Raw genomic sequence first — 27094 nt, 5'->3', positions numbered from 1 at the left:
AGGTGTTTAGCTATGTACCCACGACACAATTCCCAAAAACATTATTTTATATATAGCATTATATATAAAAAAAATTTGTTGGCCGAGCGGTCGTTTCCGCAATATCTCTACGTGGGTATAGTCACACGACCACAGGCAGGAAGAAGCATCACTTGGCGACCATCGTCAAGGAGACGTCGCAGGACCCGTCAGGCGGTGAGTACTGAGCTTTTCTCTGACATTATTTTCAGATCTGACAAGATTAGTTGTATGCTTGTTTCTGCAGCAAAACAGATCAGCAGTGCTGGTTCACACTACAAGAATTTTTTTTTTCTTAGCACTAGTGATTTGAGAAGATCTTGGTAATGCAATGATGTGGGGGATTTTTATAAAATAGCAATACATTAGCAAGAGCTTTTAAAATCACAGTGCTTAGAAAATCAAGCCCGTATTGTTAAAAAGGAAATAAATAAGGCAGCCACCACATACCTCTTGCTACAGTTGTCCTTTAAAGCCACAGGGATCCCAGGGGCAGGATATGAATACAATAACCTGAATTGAATTCATTATATAAAAAAAAATTGATTGCAAAAAATAATTAGTTGAAAATTATTGGAAATTAATTGAACCACTTTGTCAGGAATATAGCCGCTAGTTATGAGGCTGATAATGTTAAGGATAATAACAGAACATATTTCTGTCCTGTTTCTGTCTACTGGGTAAAACCTCAGATGTGTATTGTGCTTGGGAGTAATTGGTCACCTGGCCAGAGTAAACTGAAGTCTAATGTAATTCTGTATGTAGATGCCCATTGTCCAGCAGGGGAAACTGTGTCTACTGCTAATTAGCTGCCAATTGAGGAAGAATAGGCTGGTCGGCATGGCTTTTGAGTCTAGTGTCAGCTATTGTCCCATTATACAAGGCAAGCCTGCCAGAGTCTTGGGGGCAGGGGGAAGCTGACACCTGAATGTTTGAAATGTATTTGACAGCCTACTGGAAATGATTGAAGGGGTGAAGTCCTTTTGATACCATTTTCTACCTGCGGAAATTAAATTATTGGTGGAGGTGCAAACTATATCCTTATCTTTGATCAGCTAGGAAATACTGTCAACAATGGGGTTGTCAGCTGTAACGTGGACTAGGGAAGTCTTTTTCATGTATGTGGATGTTAAATCTCTGGAAATCCAATTATGACTGAGGATGTAATTAAATCTAGGTCCCCCCCCCCCCTCCCCCATCCACACAGGCTTACAGCCTCGAGGCGAATATTTCATTATAAAAACCAGGGGACAGCTGCCTCAAATCAGTCCCCTCCTGACGGTAGCGGCAGCTGGTCTCCTGGCCCAAGCTAGTGGATTCCTGGTCTAACCAGAATTGTGTCCGTCCACAAAAGTCCAAGGTTCTTCTATCTGGATTCCTGTATTTTAGTAAGCAAATTGCTTGGTGTGTATCTTTGTAACCTCTTATTTTTGTAACTTTTATCTTTGTAACTTTTTTATTTTTGTACATCTTTTGTATATATTAAGTTCTGCATTGTTCCTCGTTTTTTATGGAATATTAAATCATTATTTAATAAGCTTGACTTCTGCTGTGCTAAACTAACACTCATAGCCTAGAAGAGATTGAAGTGCAACTGTGTATAAGTCCATGCCTATTTGTATGCTTGAGCAACACTACCATATGAAATTGTAATTGCATTGCGTCTGGGGGCGTTTGTCATACGTTGGCCTAAAGCGCGCTGCTGACCCAACGTACGAAAAACGCCAGTGCGAGTAGCGACAGCAGAGTGGCTAACAGTATCGTTCGGAACGACTGTTAGTGTTTTTTTGCTTCACTACAGTGTAAGATTGCAACTGTGCGTGTGTGTGGGTGCGTGGCGTTCCCGTATTCGGCCTAAGCGCAAAGCTGACCCAAATACGAAAACGCGGAGTGCGCGCTGAGGACTCGACAGCAGAGTGGAAGTGTCTAGCGAACCGCTAGTGGTGGCAGTGAGAGGTGTTCTGAGGGGTCCCAGCCTTGTTTTAGCTTGACTAAGGTTGCTTCCCCTCTCGATCTGGTCAAACCCGCAGTCGGGAACCGTATACGCAGGCGTGCCGCGGGCCGGTTCCTGACACACTTTTTGCACGTAAATCCTGGGGAAATAGAAAGCCAGTGTGGCTACATATTTTTTTGGAATCCTTAAGAACAAGAAAAATCTACTGTTCTCTCCCTTTCCTCATGCAGCTACACTGATCTTTTCTTAATCCTCCTGGCGGTCAATTAAAACCGCCAGGGGGCAGCGCAGCACTATTTTATTATTATTTTTTTTAAATCATGTAGCTAGCCTAGCGCTAGCTACATTACAGCCGCTGTGCAGCGGCGATCAAGCCCGTCCGGAAATCCCATTCTGAACTGAATTTCCATTAGGGCTTCCCCAGTCGCCATGGCGACGGGCGGGTTGACATCAACGACGCCGTGACGTCAAAGGGAGTCCCGATCCACCCCTCAGCGCTGCCTGGCACTGATTGGCCAGGCAGCGCATGGGGTCTGAGGGGGGGGGGGGGCGGGTAACGGCGGCGATCGGGCTGTACACGCAGCTAGCAAAGTGCTAGCTGCGTGTACCAAAAAAATATTATGCAAATCAGCCCAGCAGGGCCTGAGAAATCCTCCTGCGCAGCATAGCTCGGGCTTACCACCAGGAAGGTTAATATTTATCCCCTATCTATGTCAGGCTGACATAATGCAGCTGAGTAGATTGAACACTTCACTAAAGGGTGTAAACACTCTAGATAGATGTTGGCAGACAGGGATCAGTGCCCAATCTCTCTATCAGCATCGCTGGGCTGAGGCTGTACAGACACATAGCTAGTCTGCAGACTAACATTGAGTTGTGTTGCAATGGGGGAGGCAAAGGCCTAAAGCATCACCACAGATGTGATGTCACACAGGGGGCGGGTGTGGTGGTAGAACAAAGCTATCAGCCGAATTGATCCGTATCTGTATCTTTGCTGGCACAGAGTAGTGGTAGTCAGATTGTGCTTAACATTTCTTAAAGGGGAACTTCAGCCTAAACAAACATACTGTCATCACGTTACATTAGTTATGTTAATTAGAATAGATAGGTAATATATTTATTTTTATTTATTTATTGTATTTATAAAGCGCCAACATATTACGCAGCGCTGAACATTAATTTAGATTACAGACAATATTTAGGGGTGACATACAAGAAAACCAGATCACACAGCACAGTATGAGTACCAGGTAATGCTTAGTCAGTCACTGGATGGAGCATGGAGATTAGGCAAGTTAGGTTCACTCAGATGCATAGCATGGGTTCACAGTAATGGAGGTGCATGATCAGGTAGGACACAAAAGGAGGAGGACCCTGCCCAAAGGCTTACAATCTAGAGGGAGAGGTAAGGACACGAACGGTAGGGGACCAGAGTTCAGCTGTAGGTTTAGAGCACTTGTGAGGGGTAGTAGGCCAGAGTGAAAAGGTGAGTTTTGAGGGCTTTCTTGAAGATGTTGAAGGAGGGGGCTGCCCTAATGGGTGGAGGTAGGGAGTTCCATAGTGTTGGAGCAGCTCTTCAGAAGTCCTGGAGGCGTGCATGGGACTGGGTGATGCGGGGGGGGGGGCGGTTAGGCGAAGTTCATTGGAAGAGCGGAGTGAGCGGCTAGGTGTGTACCTCTGAGTAAGATCAGAAATGTAGGTTGGACAGGTTTTGTGGACAGATTTGTAGGTCAGACACAGTATCTTGAATCTGATTCTGGACTGGATAGGAAGCCAGTGGAGGGATTCTAGGAGTGGATCTGCCGTGGTGGAGCGATGGGAGCAGTGGATAATTCTGGCTGCTGCATTCATGATGGACTGCAGTGGGGCTGGTCGGGTCATAGAGAGACCAGACAGCAGGGCATTGCAGTAGTCAAGGCGGTAAATTATGAGGTCATGGATGAGGAGTTTGGTGGTGGCAGAAGTCAGGAAAGGGCGAATCTTACAGATGTTACGAAGGTGGAAGTTGCAGGACTTTGTGAGGTTTTGGATGTGGGAAGTGAAGGAGAGTGCGGAGTCCAGGGTGACACCCAGACAACGGGCTTGAGAGGTAGGGCGAATGGTAGTGTGGTTAACAGTGACATGCACAATCTGGGAGGTTCGTGGATGGCCGGCGTGGGAAGATCGTAAATTCCGTTTTGTCTAGATTTAGTTTCAGGAACCTAGTGGACATCCAGGAGGAGATGGCTGATAGGCAGGAGGAGACCTTGTCCATGGTAGTGGTGGATATGTCAGGGGTGTGGAGGTAGATCTGGGTGTCATCTGCATACAGATGATAGGTAAAACCCATGGAGGAGATAACCTTGCCAATGGAGGATGTGTATAGGGTGAACAGTAGGGGGCCAAGGGCCGAACCTTGGGGGACTCCCACCGAGAGGTGGTTGGGGGTGGACGAGGACTTATTGAAGGCGGTTGTGAAGGAGCGGTTGGAGAAGTAGGATGAAAGCCAGGACAGGGCGAGATCGTGAATGCCCAAGGACTGGAGGGACTGGAGGAGTAGGGGATGACCTACTGTGTCAAAAGCTGCTGAAAGGTCGAGGAGGAGGAGAATGGAGTATTTACCTTCAGCTTTAGCTAAGGCAAGGTCGTTGACCACTTTGGTGAGAGCAGTTTCGGTTGAGTGGGCAGGCCGAAATCCAGATTGCAGTGGGTCTAGCAGTGAGTTGGCATTGAGGTACTGGGTCAGGCGTTTGTGAACCAGACGCTCAAGGAGTTTTGAGGCAAAGGGGAGGAGGGAGATAGGACGGTAGTTGGAGGGTAGCGAGGGGTCGAGGGAGGGTTTCTTGAGCAGGGGTAGTACAGTGGCCTGCTTGAAGTCTGAGGGGAAGGTGCCTGTGGATAGGGAGAGGTTGAATAGGGTAGTGAGAACTGGGGCCAATTCCGTGAAGTGAGGCTGGAGTAAATCATAAGGGATGGGGTCAAGGGGGGAAGTAGTGGTATGGGAAGTCTGCAGTAGGTGGTTGACTTCCTCAGTTGTAGTAGGAGTGAAGGATATGAGGGGAGGATAGGGTGGAGGAGGAGCGGGTTGGGAGGGGGTGGGAGGTGAAGATTGGAGATTGGATATTTCCTGGTGGATGGAGACAATTTTGTTGGTGAAGTGGGTGGCTAAATCTGTGGCAGAGAGGGAGGAAACGGAGGGTGGTGGTGTGGGGGGGCCTGAGCGGCAGGCTCCGGCGGTACTGGACGAGCTGAGCTCGTCCAGACCGCTCAGCAGGTTAAGCAGGGAGTTGAAAGTGGCAAAAAGATGCCGGGGGTTTGAAGCTTGTGCTCCGATGAGCTTGGTAAAGTATTCCTGCTTCGCATGAGCAAGGGCAGTGTGGAATTGCAGCAGGTTGGTCTTGTACTGTAGGAAATCCTGGTTAAGTCTAGTTTTTCTCCATTTCCGTTCAGTGGCGCGTGTTTTCCTCTGGAGGTTGCCAGTATGGGTAGTGCGCCAGGGCTGGGGGTTAGGGGGTCGGTTGCGGCGAAATATTGGTGGAGCAGCTTTCTCTAGGGCTGATGAGAGAGTTTGGCGATACTGAGCTGCAGCAAGATTAGGACAGGTTAGGGTGGGGAGAGTGGAGGAGAGGGCATGGAGGGGGTCAGCAAGGACACTAGGGTTGAGCTTGGGTAGGTCTCGCTGCAATCGACCAGGTGCGTGGGTGGGTAATTTGGAGGTGCCTTCCGTGAGGAGGTTAAAGGTGAGAAGGTGATGAGGGTGGAAAGGGTGCGATGTCAAGGTCTGCAATGGTGGTGGATTAAGTGAACATAAGGTCGAGAGTGTGACCTGCAGTGTGAGTGGGGGTGTTGGCGTGTTGTACTAGTCCAAGTATATCTAGTCCACCGTATATACTCGAGTATAAGCTGACCCGAGTATAAGCCGACCCCCCAACTTTTACCTTAAAAAGGGGGAAAAAAATGCTTGTCCCGAGTATAAGCCGAGGGTGAGAAATGGCTTTATGGCGTAGAACAAAAGCATTGTTTGAAGATAGTTAACATGTTATTCCAGGCACATACATGCACTCATAGTTACAAATTTAGTCATAAATGTAGGTTGTCCTTGCATGTAGCTGTTTATATAATTTCTCTCTCTGATCACTGTCTGCATGGTCCCCCTGGCAACGTGATGAGTGCTACTGGTAAACTGTTAACCCTTTGCTTGCCAGAGCAGAAGTTGTAGCATACCTCTTTGTGGTTCCCCAGAGTATCTCCTGGCATATGTACAATAGTTGGTTGGACTCAGCTTCTCCTGGTTACCTGCCCGCTGTGTGGTTCAGTAAACCCCTCCCGCCAGAGCAGCATACCTCTTTGTGAACTCCCCAGGTATATCCAGACATCTGTGCAGTACTTGGGCTCCGTCGATCCCGGTTACCGGTCGGCGCTGTAGTTAAGTGAACCCCCGCCCGTCCCAGTATCACCCTGCATATGTAAAGTAGTTGGGCACTGTTGCTCACGGTTAGAGGTGCACGATGTGTGTGAGTAATCCCCCGCACGCCAAAGTAGCATACCTCTTTGTGATCCCTTAAGTATCCCTCGGCATCTATACAGTAGTTGTGCTCCATTCCTCCCGTTCACCGACCCGCGCAGTGAAGTTTCCTCCGCATCTTGTCAGCCGCTTTCTCATCACTCTGACCTCACAGTGGCGCATGTGTTGAGCGGCGCCACTAGAGAGCGTCATAGTGACAAGACTGCAGCGGACAAGCTCCAGAGGAAAATTTACAGCGCGGGCCGGTACCCGGGAGCAACGGAGACCAACTACCATACTGTACAGATGCCGAGGGATACTTAAGTGATCACAAAGAGGTATGCTACTTTGGCGTGCGGGGGATTACTCACACACATCATGCACTGCTAACTGTGAGCGACGGTGCCGAACTACTTTACAAATGCAGGGTGATACTAGGGCGGGCGGGCGGGGAGTGTCGCGAGGAGGTATGCTGCGAGCCAGTAACCCGGGGGATAGCAACAATGTTTACAATTTAGTAGTAGCACTTGTCACACTGCCGTGGGGACTGCACAGACAATAATCAGAGAGGCATCGCCGCTCTGCATGTGCAGATGTGATTTTTATGTTGCAGTAGATGGCACGGTATGGGGGGGACTCTGCTTGTGACTCGAGTATAAGCCAAGACCCCCACTTTTGGGACACTTTTTTGGTCCCAAAAACTTGGCTTATACTCGAGTATATACGGTAATCTCTTACCCACCCTGTTTTAAAAGAACAGGCAAATGTTTGTGATTCATGGGGGCTGCCATCTTTGTCATGGGGGCAGCCATCTTTTTGGTTGAAAGGAGGTGACAAGGAGCAGGAGACACAGTTCCAACTGTCCTGTGTCCTGATTACCCCTCCCAGCTGCACACACTAGGCTTCAAATGTCAAATTCAAAATGTAAAAAAAAAAAAAATTGCACCAAAACAGCAGAGCGAGAACAACAACATCAGAAATCCCATCATGCTTTGCACAGCATCAGGGGAAAAAAGCCCGGGCAGTTTTCTTCTGTGCAGCTAAAAATGAGGCTTGTATAAGAGAAACAAAGTTCTGATGCTGTAAAACTGTTAAAGAAACACCAAGCCTTTTCAGTGCTGCTGAGTCGATTTTTAGCCCGGAAGTCCAAAGGTAGGTTCCGCACACCAGCTTTTCAAATAAGCCAAAGATAATTTATTCCATCATAATGCGTCAACACTATGCATGACAATTGTTTCGGGGCCACGCAGGGTCCCCTTCATCAGATACGTGCAGACATGTTTGTCTGCACGTATCTGATGAAGGGGACCCTGCATGGCCCCGAAACAATTGTCATGCATAGTGTTGACGCATTGATGGAATAAATTATCTTTGGCTTATTTGAAAAGCTGGTGTGCGAACCTACCTTTGGACTTTTGGAACATTATCTGATGTTGCTTTGCATCAAAGGTTCAGCACCCTCCCACAATACGGAAAGGTGTGCCGCTCCTGATTCCACAATTGGATTTTTAGTCCGGAGGTTCACTTTAGGGTGCGTTCACACACACACTATTTTCCACCAGGATCATATAGATCCTGCAGGTGTGTGTGTGTGTGTGTGTGTGTGTGTCCTCTTCTCTCATTTCTCACAGTCTTCCAGGTTCCAAGATCCCAAGTGCTCTCAGAATCACAAATGCAGAAAAATCTTTAGCTTTTTGCATTTGATATTTCAGGATGGCAGGTGGTAACCTGAATTTGATACAGAAAAGTTCAGGTTTAGCTAGGCAATATTGTTGTACTTTCTATTTACAATGCTGTGGGTGCAATGTATTCAAAGTAGTTTTTTAGCTTGGTTCCCTCTAAAGCAGGGGTCCCCAACCTGGGGGCCGCGGCCCCCTTGGTGGTCCCTGGGCAGTTTTTCTGAGGGGCCGAGTGTATATACTACACTCACAATCGGGGGAAAAAAGGCAGGAGGGGGACTGCCGCCGCCACTAACCACGACCCCCAAATCCCCGCCGCCCTCCCCCGGGCCCCAGAGAAAAGTTTGGTCGGTATAGGGGGCCCCGGGCTCAAAAAGGTTGGGGACCCCTGCTCTAAAGGACAACAGGGGGAGCAGGCATGGATAGGGAGCAGTCCTCATGCCCACATCTCCCCTCATTCACCTCTGTTCCCCTCCGTTCTTTCGTAAGAGCCATCATAAGCTGCTTCAGGGTCCGCAGCAGTGCTCAAGAGCTAGTCTTGGTGGCGTGATTGATTGCATTTCTGTGGCAAGGAGCACTCTGTACATTCGCACTATGAGTCGTGACATATAGGGCTGTGGAGTCGGGAGTTGGAGTCGGTGGTTTCATAAACTGAGGAGTCGGAGTCAGATGATTTTTGTACCAAATCCACAGCCCTGGTAAGTATTAGACTCAGTTGGAGTCGGAGACATTTTGGGTACCTGACTCCACAGCCCTGGTGACATAGTTCTAAGAATCATGCCTCGGTTATCCTTTAAAGATCTAGCAAGCCAGATCATTGTGACTTTGGCAGTCCTCTGGGGGACGGCTGTACACACACTAGATGCTCTGAGAACAGTCTAGTGTATGTTCAAGGTTTTACTGTCATATAATATTTATATTTGGTCGCTCTGGTGAAGAGGCCTTCTAAACTTTCATTGCCTATATGAGCATTTTTTACTTTATCCAGGTCATGGTGTATCCATAGGAAAATAAGGCAGCTTTAATTGAAAGATTTATTTTATATTCCTGAAAACATTTCACCACTAATAAAGTAGATTCTTCAGTTGTAAATTAATCTTCAGTTCTCCCAGGTCTTCTGCAAGGAATCCTAGCGAAACAAGATTTCAGTGGGTGATTTATACTTTTCTGACTTGGTTTGTTGAGACCAACCTGCACAGGAAGCAAACCACACCACCTGATGTGCTTCTGTATGAGTTACCTAGCAGGAGAATTCTTGCTAATTGGTCATCTCTATGCATCACCTGATGAGCTAGTTGCTTAATGTGGAACAGAAAAGTTCAGTTTATTCTAAATAAATTGAGAATCATGTGAGCAATACCATCAGGTGACTCGTTTCTAAATTTGCACTCTATGTTAATCTTTGTAGGCTAAATTGATCATCCCTAGAGCTGACACATTTTCAAGAAAATCATTTTTCTTAGGGACACTACCTTATTGTCCTTACGGCGTAATCTTTTCCTCCTGCATGATATAGCTATTACAGTAGCATGACTGATTCTGATACAGATTTATCAGTGAATCTCATGCAAGAGAGGTTTGGGATCTGTAGGATTGAGGTGTCTGGGTGAAGACTGATGGGGGAGGGGGGTTAAATATAGGAAAAAGGAAATTAAGTGAAAACCAGGGCTGTGGAGTCGGAGCAATTTTGGGTACCTGAAGTCGGAGTTGGGGGTTTTAATAAACTGAGGAGTCGGAGGCGGATGATTTTAGAACCAAATCCATAGCCTTTGTAAAAATTAGACTTAGGAGTCGGAGCAATTTTGAGTACCTGGAGTCGGTGGTTTCATAAACTGAGGAGTCAGATGCTTTTAGAACCAAGTCTGAGCCTTTGTAAAAATTAGATTGAGGCAGGGAACACACTTGACTGTTTTCGTACGCGTTTTCTGCACAGAAAAACTGAGAACTCGTGTTAATCAATGGGCTAGTACACACTTACTGTGTTGTTCGCACGCAGAAAAAAAACTGATATTCTGCATCCTGAATCTGCACATTTTGGCAGTTTTCTCTATCAATTACATCAGCTGCTGTGAAAAAACGTGCGCGTTTTTCTGCATGGAAACACACTTAGTGTGCAGAAAAAGTATGCAGGAAAACGCGCGCGGAAAACTGAAAGTCAAGTGTGTTCCCTGCCTAAGGAGTCGAGGAGTCTGAGCAATTTTGGGTACCTGGAGTCGGACTTGTACCGACTCCACAGCCCTGCTGAAAACATACTTTTGTGTTTTAATGCAGACAAGCAATATGTACAAGACCAGTGGATAATTGGTTAGAGAAACTCTGGTACCAGATGAACATCTTTGAGCCATGTTTTGCACCACTGCACTTTTTTTTTTAAAGAATCAATGAAAACATTCTATCGATAATTAAAATATGAAAGTTGAAATGCTTTTTGTCATTTTCACAAATGTTTTCTAAATTAATTTTTATTAACCACTTTACCCCCGCGCGTACGTATTTCTCCGCCCCTTTTTCCATCCTTTAAAAACCAGGGACGGAGAAACACGTACTTTCCGCGTTCCCGACGCTGTCCGCGCTCCCGCTCGTAAACACGCCGCCCGCCGCTAGTAAAACCGCCGCCGCCCGCTCGCCCGGAGATCAATGAACGGGAAAATCCATTCCCGTTCGTTGATCTAAGCCCCACAATGACCCGCTGCTCTCCTATGGGCAGCGCGATCATTGTGAGAAGAAACTCACGTGTCCAGCCTCCTTATTCTTCCTCCAAGCTTCCGGAAGGAGGCTTGGAGGTCGCAATAAAGCAAAAAGTTACTGTGGCCATCTTGTGGCCAAATAGTAAACTACACCCTACACATTTTTCACATACAAATAAATGACTTTTACACAAAAAATTAACTCATTACCTCCCACACTCCCCATTTTTTTTTTTTTTGTAATTAAAAAAAAATTAAAAAATTTACAATTAAAAAAAATACATAATTAGTTACCTTAGGGACTGAACTTTTTAAATATTTAAGTCAAGAGTGTATAACACTGTTACTTTATAAACTATGGGCTTGTAATTAGGGATGGACGCAAAACTGAAAAAAATGCACCTTTATTTCCAAATGAAATATTGGCGCCAAACATTGTGATAGGGACATAATTTAAACGGTTTTATAACCGGGACAAAAGGGCACATAAATTTCATGGGTTTTAATTACAGTAGCATGCATTATTTAAAAACTATAATGGCCGAAAACTGAAAAATAATTTTTTTTTTCCCCACATTTTTCCTATTTTCCCATTAAAACACATTTAGAAAAAAATAATTCTTGGCATAATGTCCCACCTAAAGAAAGCCTAATTGGTGGCGGAAAAAACAAGATATAGTTCATTTCATTGCGATAAGTAATGATAAAGTTATAGACGAATGAATGGAAGGAGCGCTGAAAGGTGAAAATTGCTCTGGTGGTCAGGGGGTAAAACCCCTCAGTGGTGAAGTGGTTAAATTCAATTTGGTATATCATCCAGCAGGGAGTCTGTTTTTTCTTTCTTGCTGTGTAATCCATCTGGCTAATAGGTTTCCGGATAAGACCTCCCTTGCTTGTAATTTTATTTATTTATTTTTAAGGGGCAGGGGGGTTGGGTAAAGATGACTTTTAAATTCCATTTAAGTTTTGAGGCACAATCAATTTATCAATAAAAAATGTGATGCTCTTTGCCTTGGCAGACTGTGGTTAAGAAATCAATTCATTCTCAGCGATTAGCTTACTTGATGTAGTGGAGCATTATGAAGTAAGCTGGGTAGTGCACAGCCGTAATCAGGGGGGTAGTAATTCTATTCTCAAATCAGTATCATTAGCTTCGTATGCATATAGGTTTTATTGAGTTTTCTCTCAGCGGGAAATCCCTTGGCGATGATTTGGTGGGGCACGGTAGGGGCATGAAAAATGAGCACAAGGAAGCTGGAAGATTTGTTTTCCTTGCTGCAAAGGGATGTCAGCCTTTAATAGCAGCATAGTATGTGCACATCCGTAACCGACTGCAAAAGCTTGTTATATATTAATAAGCCGTATATCATGGAGCTGCATTCAGTTGCAATCAAGTACTTATTGCCGTGTTTCTTTATGTAGGAATGTAAACTGTATTTCATACATTTTATGCACAGTTGTCAAATACCACAAGTGCATGTCTTCCTTCCATTTATTACATAAGCCGTTTTAGTATCATCTACCCCTCCCAGACATCCCACCCTATTGTGTAAGGTGGAAAGCACTACAGTAAGGCTTGTGCCATGAAGCTTTATCAGCTGTCTCATCTGAAGTCAGTAAAAGTGGCGGAACCTGTTCTTTTTGGGCACAGCCCATTAAGAGATTACAGAGTACACTTGCTCACCCAGCTATTTTAGGAAACCTTTTTCACTTTAGCTTTATTAGATTTAGTACTAAAGAGGTTTTTAAGAATAAGGTTTATTGTTTTAAGCAGGAAATTAGCGTTTGGACAGTTTCTCTAGTTTTCTGTCTGTACTTTCTCCCTCAACGCGAATGAACGTGTTTGTATATCTGAGATACAAAAGCAGATCTAAGGGCTTGTTCACACTGCAAGAGCTTTTTAAGCACTTTGTGATTTTAAAAGCTCTTGCCAATGTTATGGTATGTTATGGTATGTGTAGGTTCACACTGGAGTGATGTAATTTTGTTAAAATCCCCCATATCTTTGCATTAGCAAAAACTTTTAAAAAGCTCTTGCAGTTTGAATCAGCCCTAAATGCTGAATCTAACCCATGACCTCAGTAAAGTGCAGAATACTTCTGTGCAGGAATGTACTCTTTTTCTCTCTCTCTGCTTCCAACTGACTACTCTTTTAAATACTGTTTTCTGTAAGCTTAAAGCGGAACTGAAAATCTTTTTAAAAAAAAAAAGTGTTTCAGCTTCCCCAAGCCCCCAGCAGCAGTCCTGTCCCACGCCAGTCCTCTATGATCTTTTGTTCTCCCGCCACCATCTAGTTTCATTACCATCGACAGCAACTGCCCCTGCGTGCCCCGGGCTACGCGTAGCTTTCTTCACGTTCCCGCCCGCTATAGCCTCCTCCTGTGGCCATGTTCTGTAGTCCTACAGCATTTATTATTGGAGTGCTAAGAAATGACCGCTATTTTTGTAGTCTTATAGTAATTACTATAAAGATACTTACAGGAGGGCAATGGCAGTTGGGCCACAAGCAGTTTAATGGTATGGAAATTTTTGGGGGCCACTACAAATGGCTCAGAGGGTGTTGTTTGGCTTGTGGGCTGGACTTTTAAAACCACTGTAAAGGTGCGTACACACGCACTACGGCTGCCAACAACGGGTCCGTCAGACCCTCCTGCTGGGCGGACTTTCAGGTGACAGTAGCGCGTGTGTACACGCTGTCGGCGGACTGATGAGGCTGTTTCTGAGCGATCTGCTCAGCGGATCATTCAGAAACAGCCTTATCAGTCTGCCGACAGCGCGTACACACGCGCTACTGTCGCCAGAAAGTCCGCCCAGCAGGAGGGTCTGACGGACCCGTTGTTGGCAGCCGTAGTGCGTGTGTACGCACCTTAAGACTTTAGGTGCTACCTTACCTGTTAGGCACCTTAGTGCTCTGAAGGTGAGCAGCTTCCCAAGAACTCTGACCTCCTGCGAACACCACCTGCAACTATGCCACAAGAAAAAGGTTTTAAACAATCAAAGGAGAGTTGAAATGGTAGGTGCTCAGACCCAGCAGCATGTGACTCAGCATTAAGATTCCACTATGTCCGCTGCCTGGCTTCTTGTGGCAGTCAGTCTTCTACAGTGCTGCCAGTGGATCTCCCATACACTGGGCCATCAGCCTGAACTATAATAACTGCTTTTCTGTGTGATGTGCTTGAAACGCTTAACCGGCCACATCACCCAAGACTGTCATCATAGACCAGATTGGTGTGTGGTGAATGCCTCCAGCCCGAGACTATTTAGTCCTGCAAAAGAATCGGCATTGATGCTATCAAGCCCCACCTAGTGACGCTACTGGCTGTGGTGTACTTTATCATGTTACAGTATACTACAAGTTTTTATTACATAGTAAATTATCTGCACTCCAGTCTGGGATTCTCAGCATGTGACAGGCAGCTCCCCCCTCAGCCTCACAGACAAGCTGAAACTGAGAGCAGAGACGCTAAACAAAGCACACAGCCTGTAGGGGGCGTGCATAACTTGCATTCATTACAACAGAGGCAGCCCATTCCTCCCTGGGTCGACAAAGCTTGACAAAGAAAAGAAGATTAGATATATTACAGAGACTAGAAAAGGCTGCAGTAATATTACAGAGACTAGAAAAGGCTGCAGTAATCCAGACCACATTAGAACAGGTATAGGAACTTAAAGGATAGCTGAAAATTTTGTTACAGAGTCTCTTCAAACTACATATCTCTCTCTCTCTCTCTCTCTCTCTCTCTCTCTATATTATATATATATATATATATATATATATATATATATATATATATATATATATATACATACATATATACATACATACACACATACATACATACACACATACATACACACATACATACACATACATACATACCGGTACATACATACATACATACATACATACATACATACATACATACATAGTACAAATCGGACAGTACAGATTCTCTTTAAAACATGGTAGAGAATATATTTATTAGTGGAAATCCCCTAAATAAGCAAATGACTAAACATATTTTTGGTTGTACTAATGTATTGTTTTTTTCTTTACATTATATTCACATCAAGCCTTATCATTGTCTTTTAACTTAGTCCATAAAGGATGTCTGAATATCCAGCTAAATCGAGACAAGGCACAGAACGAGTCAGTTCACTCTGTCTCTCTGGTGTCCAGCCATGTGGTCCATGCCAGAGAGGAGATTCTGGCAGGGTTCATACTTGACATGTTCACATGTGGTCTTCCACGCTGAAAATGTTCATTAAAACTAATATCCCATTTAAATCACTTGTTCCTATCCAATGCAAATTTCCACATGTGAGGAAAAAACGGTCAGCCTGTTGCACCACATTTATTTACTCTATTTCTCACAGTAGGTGCTGTAGGAAAATGTGAACATGTGTGATTTCTGGGAAAAACCTATGCGAATATACATGCGCGTTTTCTGCTCATACAGGTGTGACCCTGCCTCCTGTGGTCAGAGCCAGGGACTGGTCTGCAGGGACCATATTACCAATTCCTCCATTTGTTACTAGAGATGCAGCTTTCTAACAATTGATAATAGTTGTTTTAGCACCATGAGTTCTGGACGCTTAAAAGGACTTTTCATGTTATCTTTCCATGCCAAACACTGATGGAGAGCTCCATTCACATTCACATACAATTCAGAACGACATCAAGAGTGACATCTGAATCAAAATATTGCTGCGGAAGTGTTTTGAGTGCCATAGACGGCAGCAGATTACCCCCTGGTGCTTTACATGGGTCCATTCCTATGAATCCTCCTATCTATGCCTTGTGTATGCAATGTAAACACAATGCACCTGCTGTATGGTATCTGCATGTACTGTATGTATTTCATGTGCATATATATGTGTGTGTGTGTATATATATATTTGTGTGTGTGTATGTATATATATACAGTATATATTTTATCCACTGTATGCTAAATGCACCTTTCTCCTACTGTACCATCACCGACCCTGTTTGTGTCAAAATCAATTCCGGGTACAACTTTTGTTGTACTTGGCAAAATAAACATGATTCTGATTCTGAACATCCATCCACATACTAACAATCTGACCTAAAAACTCCACCACCACTATTGGCACTCGTGTGTTTTGTTTGAGTAGCTGGATCATCAAACAAATTATATCGCCTCCATAGGAAAATTAGGTGATGTGTTCCATTGTCCAAACCATCATAACGTTGCATCCATCCTTGCAAATCCTGGGTAGCACTGCACAGTGGTCTAATATAATCCAGATCTCTTGATACTACTGCCTTTGTTTTGTAATGTATCGTACTTCCAGCTGTAATGCCCAGACCTTCCACAGCAGGTTATTATACAGCTCTTCCACAGATGTTTCGGCAGACGGGCTGTGACCTCCTCCTAGTGTTTCTTATTTTGCTGTAGTTTATCAAATGAACATGCACCAGTATTGGTGATGTCTCAAGTCACACATCAGCTATGTATGTATGTATTTGTATTGCGGCATTTCCTGGTTGTAAAGAGCTTGAAACTTCTCATCTATCTATGGTCCCCACTATTTATTTTGTACTCTGTACTGCACTATGGAAGATATTGTCGCTATATAAAAATAAAAAATTATAATAATAGATCATGCAATTATGCACTGAGGCAGGGAACACGCTTGTCTTTCAGTTTTCAGCTCGAGTTTTTCTGCATACTTTTTCTGCACACCAAGTGTGTTTCTACGCAGGAAAACGCGCACGTTTTTTCACAGCAGCTAAGGTAATAGAGAAAACTGACAGAATGTGCAGAGTCATCATGCAGAATGTCAGTATTTTTTGTGTGTGGGAAAAACATATCAAGTGTGAACTAGCCCATTGATTAACATGAGTTCTCAGTTTTTCTGTGCAGTAAACGCGGACGAAAACAGTCAAGTGTGTTCCCTGCCTCATAGATTTTAATTCATCACTGCACCATACTTTAATCATATCGTGCATTTACCCATAGAATGTCAAGTTCAGAATAACTGTGCCTGAACTGTGGCTTCAAAGGTAACCTGAGGTGAGAGACATATGTGGATTGCCATATTTATTTCCCATTAAAGGGGGTTGTAACATCCAAAAAGAAAAATTGCAAAAATAAAAAAAAGCACCCAAATAATTTTCTAAAATAGGTTCTTCTATGTCCCCCATTTTTTTTCTTTTACCTGGTCTGCGTTTATTTGCCTAACTGCAAGGACTCTGCAGTGCCAGTGGTATTGTCCGAACATTTTTTTTTCTTTCTTAAGGCTGCTTTACACTGGTCGATTGCCACCAGATCAAGCAGCAGATAGATCCCTCTGTGATCGAATCTGATCAAAGAGGGATCTATTGGCTGCCTACACTGCAAACAGATTTTGAATCGATTTCACTATGAAACCGATTTACAATCTGTGGAGCTGCCGCCCCCCTGCATACATTACCTGATCTGCCCGGTGCGAGTCCCCCGGTCTCCGCTGTCTCTTCTCCGCTCTGGGCTTCAGGGCTCCAGCTTCACTGTACTTCCTGTCGGGGGAAGTTTAAACAGTAGAGGGCGCTCTACTGTTTAAACTTCCTGTCGGGACAGGAAGTAAGTGAAGCCAGCCGGAGCCCAGCGCAGAGAAGGGACGCGCCGGCGGAACAGGTAATGTATTGCAGCTAGCGTCGGTCGTCGGACATTCGAACGCTGCCATTGACGCACTCCTGACCCGCCGGCGATCGAGCAAAATCTTCCGCACGGACAGATCAACGGGAACGATCGATTTCGGACGGAAATCGGTCAGTCAGAGTTTGCGCAACGATTTCACAGCAGATTCGATCACAGTGATCGAATCTGCTGTATATCGGCGGGAAATCGTGTAAGTGTATGGGCACCTTTAGCTACAGTATCACCCTTATCTAAATGTGCAAATAATAGAAAGCTTCCTACAGATAAGATAAGGACACTATGACCAGAAGAAAGTAATTGAATTCCTGAAACCCTTTGAAAAGTTTACTCATACACACGCTCAACAAAAGTCTTTTACATGCACTATTATCCAGGGCTGTGGAGTCAGTACAAAAATCATCCAACTCCTCAGTTTATGAAACCTCCGACTCCAGGAACCCAAAATGGCTCCGACTCTCTAATCTAATGCTGGGCATACACGAGTCGACCCGACCCGGCTCGATTAGCCGCCGGATCGACTCTCGCCGCGTCCCCGCTCGTCCCCGCAGGTGGCCGGATCGATTCCCGCTCGTCCCCGCGGGCGCTCCTATTTTCTTCCGCTTGATTCCCCGCTATTGTTCGCCCACAGGGATCGAGCGGGGTATCGATTCGGCGGGTCATCGGACCTGTCGGAAATTCGCCCGTGTATGCTCAGCATAATTCTTAACACAGTTGTGGATTTGGTACAAAAATCATCCAACTCTGACTGCTCAGTTTATGAAACCACCGACTCAAACTCTGACTCTAGGTACCCAATATTGCTCTGACTACCCGACTCCACAGCCCTGCAATTATCAAACAACTCTTGTTGTTGAGACAAAAAAAAGTTGTTTGCTATTGTTCAAGAACTGATAAGACACAGCTCAAGTCAATGCAACTGTTGAATTGACTTGCCTGTTGTCTAGATGACATTTGACATGGGAAGGCCAGTAAGCTATGGCAGTAGGGAGTGATAATTAACACTGAGCTGGGTTGAAAAAAAAAATAGAAAAGAGAAGTGATGTCACTTTTAGCATCACAGAAAAACGGTAAAGAGAGAAACCAGCATAAATATTATTTTCTTTTTTATATCACATTTCTCATAAATCTGACAGTAAACACTAAAAGCAACAGGATAGGCAATAATTTCTGATCGGATGATTTTTTTTTTTCTTGTCTCAGTTAATATGCAGTTTCATCCCACTTTACACAATACCTGTTGCCTGGCAGTCCTGCTGATCTGTTTGGCTGCAGTAGTGTTTGACTCGCTCACCTGAAACAAGCATGCGGCTAATCCAGTCGCACTTCATTCAGAGCACCTGATCTGCAAGCATGTTCAGGGTCTGTGGCTAAAAGTATTGGAGGCAGAGAGGATAAGCAGGACAGCCAGGCAATGTGCATTGTTTAAAGTTAAATAATATGCCAGCCTCTATATCCCTTTCATCTCAGGTTCCCTTTAAAGTGGGCCTAAACTCTTGCACTGGACAAAAGGACAACGTAGAGAAATCCACCCTGTATGTATTTAGAGAGTTGAGCCTGTCTAATTCCCCCTCATTTGTGTCTAATCACAGCTGTAATTTTATCCCTCCCCTGTGTCACATGACTGCCTATGACATGATAAGCCCATTTGAAAGCATAGGCTGTAAACAATATGACTGCTTCCATGAATCAGGAAGTAGAAACAGTGCAGATTTATTTTAGGATTTATATCGTGTGTACCAAAGAAATGTTCCTTGTTTAACCTTCCTGGCGGTAAGCCCGAGCTGAGCTCGGGCTATGCCGCTGGAAGGCACCGCTCAGGCCCCGCTGGGCCGATTTGCATAATTTTTTTTTTTTCGCTACACGCAGCTAGCACTTTGCTAGCTGCGTATACAATCCGATCCACCGCTATCCGTCGCGCCGCAGCCACCCCCCCTCCCCCCAGACCCCGTGCGCTGCCTGGCCAATCAGTGCCAGGCATCGCTGAGGGGTGGATCGGAGTCCCCTTTGACGTCATCCCGCCCGTCGCCATGGAGACGGGGGAAGCCCTCCAGGAGATCCCGTTCTTTGAACAGGATCTCCTGATCTCCGGCGATCGGAGGGGCTAAGGGGATGCCGCTGAGCAGCGGCTATCATGTAACGAGACCTTGTCGCGCTACATGATATTAAAAAAAAAAAACCGGCTGTGCTGCCCCCTGGCGGATTTTAATAAACCGCCAGGAGGGTTAAAGGTTATCATGCTGTTGTGTATCGTTTAGAGCAGAGAGGACATTCTGAGTTCAGGTCCACTTTAGGAGAAGTGCACTGGCAATCTGGAGATGAGGGTTTAATACTACAGTATCCACCATAGATAAAATGATCTTGACTTCAGCATCTATTATAATTGTCAAAAGAATATTTAAGTTCTTAAAGCAATATAGCTCATATTTAGATATCAGCAATGCAAGGTTGCTAATGACAAGTAAAAGGGCGGAGGACATGAAAGCTAAAGCATATGTTATCTTCATATGTCCTGTGTTCATTATCATTTCCTGGAGACTGTTAGGTTAATGGCAAGGTCAGCCTGAGTTTATGACCAACACTGAAAAGTCACGCTGCTGTCAGGATCACTTCCTCAGCTTAGTGTTTCATCAGGAAACCACTCGCCCTGTTATAGATACATATCATTTAAAAGCAATTTCCAGAAAATTATTTCAGGTGGGTGTATACTGTATTTTACATATTTATGCGCGCAGTTACAATGTGTGCAGTGCACTGTAGATAGCATTAGGCCCCATTCACACTAGAGCGTTTTGCCGTGATTTCGGCAAAACACTCAAACGCTAGCGCTTTTTAAAGTGCTAGGGTAATAAAAGACTATGGGCCTGTTCTCATTCGGGCGATTTGTGCAAATCGCACAAAAAAGGCCCAAAACGGCAAACGCGTAGCCTGCACCATTTCCAGGCGATCGCGTTTCAGTACTATAGAGGCGCCGAACGCGACCGCCACAAAATTGCCGCACCTTTCGGTGATTTTTCCACGTAAAATCGCGGAAAAATCACTCCAGCAAAACGCCGGCAATTTGAAAACGCATGTGTGAACAGGGCCTTAAACAGTCCACAGTGCAACACTTTATTTCATGTTTCTACTACACTCTACGGTTAATTAGTTAAAAGCTAATTAATCTAGTATGCTTTTGAAATGTGGGAGGAAAAAGGAGAACCTGGATAGAACTGGCACCTGTGTAAGATTTAGACTCGGTACACACTAGGTGCGGTTGCAGAACGCAATCTGAGGTCTGGGTTCCGGTTTTCTAAACCGGAACGTAAACTGATCAAAAATGGATCCATGCTCCCCTTTTGCAAAAAAAAAGTGTCCGTGTCCCAGCCGTGGGTGGGGAGGGGGTACCATGCTAGAGGGGGTAGCAGCCAGGAAAGGGGGCAGTGGGCACAGCGGTGGAGAGGGGGGCGAACATAGCTGGAGGGGAAGTGGGGACTGGGGGGGACCCAGGTGAGGGGGGGGGTCTGACACCCCCCCTCCCTCCCCACCGCTATGCCCGCTGCCCCCCTTTCTGGCTGCTACCCCTCAGGCTACCTTGGAACCTATGGGGGTGACGTTGAGGGGAGAAGCAGGCAGTGGGCAAACCAGATCTCCCTCCGTTTCTGTGTGCAAACTTCTCTGTGTAGAGGGAGATCCGTTTTTGCATTGCCATTCACTACCCCTCCGTGTATCCAGGGTCCGTGAAGTCCTGACAAATCCGGACTCTCTGTTCAGTTTTTCATAACTGATCCCCCGGATCGCCCACGGATCCGTTTTTGAAGTGTGTGAAGACGGCCGCTATTTTTAACATTGGTATCCATGGCTCTGGTTTTGGGCCAAAAAACTGAGCCACGGATACGTTTTTAAAACAAATGTGAACCGACACTTACAATCTGCATGCAGATAGTGCCCTGCACAGGTATCAAATCCAGGCTCCTAATCTGCAAGGCCAGAGTGGTAATCGCCTAACTATCATCCTCCTCCAGAGCCACAGAAATGTGTGATATTTCTGCTAGCCTTCACACAGAGCTGGCCCAAAGGCTGCATTCTCACCAACATTCTTTGCAAATGTCATGAAAATTTAACCATTTTTTTTTTTTGGGTGGGGGAAGTATTTAAACAAGTAGTTTGTTTGTTTTCTAATGTGTGCTGCCACTTTCCAATTGCTAGGACAATGACAGGCTTAGCCATGTATTCTGTCTTTCATTGTGCATGTCTATCAAATCAACTGAAATAGAACAAGCTTTGGTGGTCTTTCCCATTGACCTCGTTCTACTCCTAAAGCTGGCCAAACCTACTAAAACATAATAAATGGACTTTGCGAACTGACTTAAAGGTAAAACGGACCCCATGTTTTCAGGTCTGATGGTCTGCTGCCATCCAATTTGGAAAGTGGTCTGGCAGACAGCCTATTGAGAACCAATCCTTAAGGGGCCCATACACTCAGCCAATTTTTGATTGATCTATCAAAATCGGTTGATTGCAAATCGATTGACCGATTTGTGGCCGATTTCAATCGATCTGGCAGGCTGGAAAATCTAGTTCGATCTGTTGAGATTGCTTATCATTTTGCATTGGCCCTAATGGAAATCTGATGGCAAAAAAATGCCATCAGATTGATTTTCAATAGATTTCAAACTGAAATCTATTGTAAATCTGTTCCTAGTAAAAAAAAATTCTAAACACATCAGATAGATCAGAAATCTATTTGATGATCTATCTGCTTCTAATCTAACGAGTGTATGGCCACCTTTAAGCTACGTAGACACACTGGTTTGAGTTCGGCTGTGGTGGATGATAAAGACTACCTCGGCCAAGTATCGTGAATCAATCCAACGTCTGTACAGTAGCCGTCCAATGTCTGCATGTTGGCTCTTCTGCGATCCCTGATGACCAAGCACCACCTGATTGCATTGTTCTCCTCACTCCACCACTTATAGGAATCCACCTATAACCCTTGTTGTCTCCCCCCATCATCAGGACTGCACTGTCCCCTAAAGCCTCATACACACGAGGCACAGATGTCTCACAAGAGACAAAAAAAAAAGCAGCGAAAGTTCGTCGCCAGGTCCCTCTGTGCAGCAGCCGTACACACGGCGCACAGAGGGACAGAGATGCGGCGGAAACTGTCACCGAAGGTTCCTCCCCCCCGCCGGAAGCTCCGTGCAATGTGCATGGGTTGCTGTCGCTAGTCCACATACACACGCAGTACGCGTGGCGGACTAGCGACAGTTGCGGTGACATCTGTTGCCGGCGATTGGCCACGTCAATCGCCTGGCGACGGTTCGTGGCGCGCGCCTCATACACACGGGGGACCTGTCGCCGCAACATGCACGTGCCACGTGTTTGTGGCGACAGTTGTGCCCCGTGTGTATGAGCCATCAGGGATCGAGTACCAATCCCTTTCGAGCATCAGAAAACCCTGTTGTCTGGCCCATGCTTGTTCTGGGTGTGTAATGGGAAGGGAATCGCTTGACCTGTCTTTTCTAAATCTGTTGTTCTTCCTCTCATAACCCATACGGTGCATTCCAGAGACATCTTTGCTGATTCAACAATGCAGAACCCCCCCCTCACACCACAATGGGTAGAAGGGGAGGCTAGTGGCTGTAATAACCCTTTCCTCCTACCAAAAGGCAGTAAAGGGAAAGTGATGAGTGGCGTATTTCCCACACCATTCCAAGAGTGATGTCATCAGTGGAACGTCATTGTGATCTAGTGAATATCTGGGGGGCTTTGAGGATGGTTTATAATAACAAATACAGTATATACACATACACCTATGCCTGAAGGCAACTTTTCACTAAACAACAATTCACACAAAGGTAACTGACATCATAAAGTGTTAAATGATTTCAGCACCATCACTATTCTATGTCTGCATAGTGATTCCTTCTGTTGAGTGGCACTAGATTTTGATTGGGAGACCCTTTCGCTATTTATTCCAGATTTTTGTATTTCCAAGTACACTTTGTTCCAGAAAAAAAATACAAATTTAAAATCAAGGCAAGCGATTGAAAGCACAAAAGTCCAGCTTGACATTAGTCCTGTGCAAAAATGAATAGCTAATTACTAGTTTCAGAACCTGCCTCATTTGCACAAAGTGATTAGAATTTGCTTCCAGCTGACAGTTAACTATTAATAATGACCAGCTGAGGTGATACACAGTCCAGGCCAGTCTAAAAATGCTGGGAATTCTGCCAGTTGCTGATATCTCCAGCATGTTGACTGTGTACTTTAAATTATTGAGTTTTCTCTGCACTTCACCTCACTACATTCACTGAGTCTCTGTACATGTCACCATCTTGCTTGTCCACATTCCAACTGCAAAGCTTTATTAAGTTTTGGCTACATGATAGTATGTGTTTTTGACAGATTATTAATCTGCCTGGATCTTTTTTTTAATTCCCAGCTTCTTTACTTCAATCATATCCAGTCCAGCCTCTACGGCCTGGTGCACACCAAAACCCGCTAGTAGATCCGCAAAATGCTAGCAGATTTTGAAACGCTTTTTCTTCTTTTTCTGTAGCGTTTCAGCTAGCGTTTTGCGGTTTTGTCTAGCAGTTTTGGTGTAGTAGATTTCCTGTATTGTTACAGTAAAGCTGTTACTGAACAGCTACTGTAACAAAAACACCTGGCAAACCGCTCTGAAGTGCCGTTTTTCAGAGCGGTTTGCGTTTTTCCTATACTTAACATTGAGGCAGAAACGCATCCACAATCCAAAAAATGCCTCACCCAGGCATTTTTCGTTTCTGCAAAATGCCTCCCGCTCTGGTGTGCACCACCCCATTGAGGTACATTGACCAAGCAGATCCGCAGCCGCAAGCGGATCTGAAAACGCCCAAAAAGCCGCTCGGTGTGCACCAGCCCTACCTCCTAATATTCTTAGCCAGACCCTGAATAAGCATGTTTCTGACAAAAGTCTGACTGCGTTAGCCACATGCTTGTTTCAGGTGTGTGAATCAGATACTTCTGCAGGCAAAGAGATAAAGAGGATGTCCGGTAACTTGTACTGGTTAAAAGGAAATAAATATGGCAGCAGTGTTGCCAACTCATCCCTTTAATTACTGACACATATGAATTATACAGGTTTTGCGGCTAGGTAGATGCAGTTAAGGCACTGATTATGTGCAAATATCCCCGGAACCTGTATAACTTAGATGTGTCAGTAATTAAAGGGATGAGTTGACAACACTGTATGGCAGCCTTCATATGCCTTTCAGTTTATGTGTCCTTTAATGTGGAATTTGGGAGACAGTCTTTAAAATCCAGAACCCAGCTGAAACATGTAAGAGCCTGGACCATTGAAATCAGTTAGAACAAACCTCAAAAGTTAAAGGATACCACAACTGACATGTGGCATAATGAGATAGACATGTGTATGTACAGTGCCTGGCACACAAATAACTATGCTGTGTTCCTTTTTTTCTTTCTCTGCCTGAAAGAGGTAAATATCAGGTATGTAAGTGGCTGACTCAGTCCTGACTCAGACAGGAAGTGACTACAGTGTGACCCTCACTGATCAGAATTTCCCCCTTTTATCTCTTTCTTGCTCTCAGAAGCCATTTTCTTCTAGGAAAGTGTTTTATAGTTGGAATTTCTTATCAGTGAAGGTCACACTGTAGTCACTTCCTGTCTAAGGGCTGGTGCACACCGAGCGGCTTTTTGGGCGTTTTCAGATCCGCTTGCGGCTGCGGATCTGCTTGGTCAATGTATCTCAATGGGGTGGTGCACACCAGAGCGGCAGGCGTTTTGCAGAAACGAAAAATGCCTGGGTGAGGCATTTTTTGGATTGCGGGTGCGTTTCTGCCTCAATGTTAAGTATAGGAAAAACGCAAACCGCTCTGAAAAACGCCTGTTCAGAGCGGTTTTGCAGGCGTTTTTGTTACAGAAGCTGTTCAGTAACAGCTTTACTGTAACAATATATGAAATCTACTATACTGAAAACCGCAGCAGCAATCCGCAAAACGCTAGCAAAACGACTCATAAAAATAAAAAAAAGCGTTTAAAAATCTGCTAGCATTTTGCGGATCTGCTAGCGGGTTTTGGTGTGCACCAGCCCTTAGTCAGGACTGAGTCAGCCACTTACATACCTGATATTTACCTCTTTCAGGCAGAGAAAGAAAAAAAGGAACACAGCATAGTTATTTGTGTGCTAGGCACTGTACATACACATGTGTATCTCATTATGCCACATGTCAGTTGTGGTATCCTTTAAGGTGCTAGCTGTAAATGTTGAGCAAGCTCAGCTACCTGGCTCCTCAGATTTGTGTAGCCTTTCCTTAATTGATTACTATCATCACTCAATAGTCTTTACCCAAACCTTGTGCTTTTTCCCTGACTGAACCCTAACTCCAACCCCATTTTTTCCCTTCAGTTAACCTTAACCATTTAAATGATCCGTAACCTATGACAGCATTACTAATTTTCGCTTCCCTTATTTTTCTTTATAACTGTTACCAGTAGCGTCACATACACACTTGCCTCCTCTAACCCTAAGGGCCCGTTTCCACTAGAGCGAATCCGCATGCGTTGTCTGCATGCGGATTCGCATAACCAATACAAGTGGATGAGACTGTTTCCACTTGTTAGTTTTTTGGTGCGTTTTTCTGTGCAGGATTTTTCTGCACGGTAGGGCCTGCAGAATTCGCCTGCGTGAGGAATGCAGGCGATTCGCAGGCTATGTATTTAATAGGGAAAACGCACATGCGTTTTTTGCCGCGATTTCGCGTGCGAATTCGCATGAAAACTAATGCAAATTGAACCAGGCAGTGACATGGTTAAATTCGCATATACCCTGCCTATGCAAAATCGCATGCGAAATCGTGGCAAAAAACGCACGTGGAATCGCATCCGCATGCGATTTCGTCAGCGGTGGAATCCCGGTGATTCGCACCGCACTAGTGGAAACGGGCCCTTAGGCTCCCTGCACACTGCAAATCAGTTTTCCGATTTGCAATTCCGATTTTCCCTGCATGCAATCAACAGGAAAACTGGGTCAAAAACGCAGCATGCCGTAACGATTAAAAGTCAGAATCGGATGTAAAAACCGATTAAAAATCGGAAACGCATGCAGTATGCAGGGAGCCTTATCTGTCCTGGCAATTCTTGCTCCTTATACTTGCCTATTGGTATTCCCTATAATTATATACCTAGGGACACTGCACTAAAATGATTGGATACCAACAACTGATCTGTCTAAATTTTTCCTACATTGCAGAATTTGCCTTCTACACTGACTGCTACAGCTTTACCCATTGCAGTTAATTATGGTTTTTTCTTTGATTTTCCCAGTACAGGATAGGGAATGCAAGCTAAGTTATATGGAAAATGGCTGACTTCCTTTGCTCATTTCTTATTCTCAGTCAGGCACAGTATCTGTTATGTATACCAGTAATTACTATAGGAACGTGTGTGTGTGTGTGTGTGTGTGTGTGTGTGTGTGTGTGTGTATACAGTATCTTAAAAAAGTGAGTACACCACTCAGATTTTGGAAATATGTATTCTCTTTCCATGGGACACACTGAAAATATGACACTTTGGGTATCATTCATAAAAGAGCTGTCGGTAAGTAGAATCAGTGCGGGAAAACACCGCTG

The 27094-nt window shown here is 44.9% G+C and overlaps 1 protein-coding gene across 4 annotated transcripts in view; it reads left to right on the top strand.

The window, feature by feature from the left end:
- EPS15L1 (epidermal growth factor receptor pathway substrate 15 like 1) overlaps positions 1-27094 on the top strand; it is a 260710-nt gene that overhangs the window by 20675 nt on the left and 212941 nt on the right. The window lies entirely within an intron of this gene.

The sequence above is a fragment of the Hyperolius riggenbachi genome, chromosome 1 (assembly GCF_040937935.1).
Source record: "Hyperolius riggenbachi isolate aHypRig1 chromosome 1, aHypRig1.pri, whole genome shotgun sequence".
Classification (NCBI taxonomy): Eukaryota; Metazoa; Chordata; class Amphibia; order Anura; family Hyperoliidae; genus Hyperolius; species Hyperolius riggenbachi.
The sequence above is the reverse complement of the archived record's forward strand: the minus strand, read 5'-3'. Positions and strand labels throughout refer to the sequence as shown.